Consider the following 3,857-nt stretch of genomic DNA (forward strand, 5'->3'; position numbering starts at 1 on the left):
GGGACAGGGCTTCCCATTTGGGCCCTAATACCATCTAGAAACATAATGACTCAATTCATTTTGGCCTCTGATTAATGGAGCAAGCTCAAGTATTATAAGAAGCACTTTAATTCCCTCTGATGTTTTCATTATGAATTCCTTTGTGGCAGAACTCATTTGCAATAATGCATATGTAATTTTGGAAACCAAAAGGAAATCCTGTAGCCTTCAGGACATTATTAACCTGCAGAAATGCTGAGGCACATGTAAAACTCAAATATGCTAGCACCAGCAACCTCTCAAAACATTTTAAGAATAAAATTGATAAGTAAAGCTACATCTTGCTACTGGGAAGTTAAAATGGCTGAATTAATAATGGTTAAAACCCTAACACTTAAGTACGCACGTAAGCTTTCTACTCAGATTGTTTCTAAGGATTCAAAGATATACACCGGCATGTTTAAAAATGTTCAGTAAGTTTACTATCTAAAGACATTTGGAACAGAATCATCTGCACCAGTAATAAACTTTCCCTTTCTCTCTTTTTTTCTGCACAGTCCATTATGTTTCTTTTTAAAAAATGTTTATCATCCAGAGATATAAGACCTGATATTTTTCCAAAGCAAAAAATTCAGGTTTATTTGACTTACACTTCTTCTAATAACTACACACTGCTGTATTTTGAAGGCAATGTTGTCTTACTTCATGCAATGAGTCCAAGATTATTCCAGTAGTTTATGGAGTTATATAAAATAATCAGTGTCAGATTTCACTTTGAGGTAGTGGCATAACTCTGGCTTTGATATCTCTAACTGTATACTATTCACAATAAATGTTATCAGAGGCTAGTTAGGAAGTTAAGGAAACTTCCCTGTCTGATCATTTGGGAGGCACTCTGGCCATCACATCCCCCAGAGAATTTTTAACTACTGGGCCCAGAGCTCCTTTAGAACAGGCAGCCCCAACATGCTGGAGCTTGGCCCCTAGCTCACCCCACTCTCACAGTCAGACAAGCTTTCCTGACCAGCTCTGCCCTGGGTTTCCCATAGAAGAGTCTCAGACCTCTGTGTCCTTTAAGTGATTTTATCATGGTGCAGCAACAGAACAGTTTGAGCTGGCTGTCTCCAGGGAGTGACCTTGGACTTTTACACCCTCACAGTCTAAGCACGTGATAGTCTGGGATTTCCAGCCGAGCCATTGGCTCCTGCTGTGTCACCTGGCTGGTGACACAGGTCCCTGTGTCCTTTGTTGTACAAAGAGCTGGCACCAGGTCACACTCTCTCACCTTGAGCTCCCACCAGCCAGAGCTCTACTTGCAGCTCACACTGAGCTACCTGCACTTAAGGTATTCTTCAACATACCACTAACCAGTGGCTGCAACCCCCATCCACTGTGTGAGAAGTAGTAGGGACAAGAAGCATCACTAAGAAGTATTTTATTCTGCTTATGTCAACCTTTTTTTTAATTGTAGTAAGAATCAATCCATGTCCCACTTGTCTTGAATCCACAGGTTTGTATAGAGACAAAGATATCAATTATCCTTTGTGATTGAATCCAGAATAAGAACAGAAGAATTTTTTGGTTCAGAGTAAGAATCTACCTAGCTGAAGGACATAACTAGGAAGACATAAAAACAAGGAAAACATTTAATATCCTTTCCTAATTTCCCCATAGACTCAAACTCTTTTCGTTCGGGGTATTTCCTAAACTTGACATAGTATTGCTCATTGGCAAACTGCAATTAATCTCTTTTATAAGTACTTTTCCAATCATTCTTTACATACATTCAAGGCTTTTGTGTTCACAAGGTCTTTTGCAAGTACTCACACAGGGCTACTGTCAGTTGGCTGGAGAATGAGCTGCTTTTGCTTGCTTGGAACCCAGCTTCAAGTGCTGCCTGAAAGTTTACTTAATCCCAGCTCAGGAGGAGAGTCCCTTGCTGATGACACAAAATGGAAAAATCTTGCTTAAAATTCCTGATGAAGGAAAAAAATCCAGGACTACTCAACATTGCTTGGAGAACCTTTGTGTTAATGAAGAACCTGGCCTGGAAAACAGGCTCTTCCAATGGGGCAGCAAACTGCAGCCCAAAGATCAATGCTATGCCAATATCTGGCAGGGATAACTCCCAACTAATAACACAGCAGAAGATGGGTACAAGGGGACTGCCCCTGTCATTGCCTTTTCTCCCAATGGATAAGGCCTGTAGAACATGGTGGGAAATGCCTGGGAGAGGATGTCTGACCTGTGGGCTGTGCATCATTTCCCAGATGATTTCACAATCCTAAAGGGCTATCCTTGAGCACAGGCAGAGTGAAGAATGGTAGGAAAATTATTAGGAGCTATAACTTATAACTATGCAAGGGTATTCTACAGAGCTATGTGTCACCAGATGACACAAGGAAAAATGACGCACCACAGCTTTGGTCACGATGAAGAGACTAATTTATTTTCTCTGACTCCAATCTTTTATAGTTCTCAAAAGATGCCAGTGGATTGGAGGGTGAACGTGCCACCTCTCCAACGACACTGGACAAACTACCTGTACATCAAATTTCTCTGCCTCTATGAAAGAATGCAAAACAATAGGTTGTTTACAGAAAGTTGTGTGGGAAAGTTCTCTACAAGAATGTAAACTCAGAAGGCTTTAGAAAACTCTTGATAATCAGGGCGACAGCTATGAATATATGAAAAATACGTAAACAGCAAAAATCTTTAGGTGTTGCTAGTAGTTGTGGTTTTTCTTGCATTTTTATTGGACAAATTAATCTTTCTCTTCCCACTTTATTCCATTCATAATTTTGCAGTTGTCTTTTGCATCCTAAGTAATCTCTTCCATTTTGAGAAGACCCAGCCAGCTCAATTATTCCTTATATGAGAGACCACACATTTCATTGTGCTTGTCACCCTTCTCTGAGCCTGCACCAGTTCTAGCACATCCTTCCTGAGATGAGGGGAGTAGAGTGCACATGATATCCAGAATGAAGGTAAATGTGAATGTGTACAGGGTGAAATTAACCTTTGGTGTCCTATCTCCAAATGTACTAGAAGTTTGAACGGAATGTGCATTTCCCTGAGACACCAATGTGAAATAACCTGTCCTTCAACTGTTATCATTTACTCCTGAAAAGTCTAGCTGTCAGAAATGAGATTTAAAAAGGTTTACAATTTGTTTTGTATAACTGTAAATACTACTCTTACTAATAGTAAACATCTAATATCATTCAGAACATTTTTGATTTCTTGACAATAAGACTGTCCTGTAGGATGCACAGATTGACTTCTGCATTGCAGATATGATAAAAAATAATTACTATAGTGACATTCCTGGTTTCTGGACACCTGGTCCTGCTCCTTGGGTTCTTTGAATAAATTGTGCTAAATTTCTAAATTCACTTATAATGTTAGTCACTGCTAAATTAATTTTATTTGATGCTGTACTATTTCAAAAAAACAGTCCAAAATCCTCTATAGAAGGTCAGTTTTGGGTATGAAACCATACTGAAATTAAAATATTAGAATGGTAGGGCAAGAGATACAAAGATCAATGAGTAGAGCCTTATTAAAATAATTGTATCATTTTTATTTCTGAAGTACTAGCTGTTTCAAAGACTGGCTGATGAAAAACAAACAAGACTTAACCTCTAGTCTGATGCTATGATTACCCATTATCTCTACAAAGATGTGATATAGTTCTGTCCAAAAAGCTGGAGCTCTAGTTCACATATGTGTGTATTGACACATGCAGGCGGCCAGAACAACCCCAAAACCAGGGCTGAAAGGAAAAGTGTAAATTTGGTTCCTTACCTTGCTAACTGGAGGATCCCAAAGCAGCCCACAGGCAGCAGAGACACTCCAGTGGGAATGCCAGCACCGTT

This window comes from Vidua macroura, chromosome 1, assembly GCF_024509145.1.
Source record: "Vidua macroura isolate BioBank_ID:100142 chromosome 1, ASM2450914v1, whole genome shotgun sequence".
Taxonomy (NCBI): domain Eukaryota; kingdom Metazoa; phylum Chordata; class Aves; order Passeriformes; family Viduidae; genus Vidua; species Vidua macroura.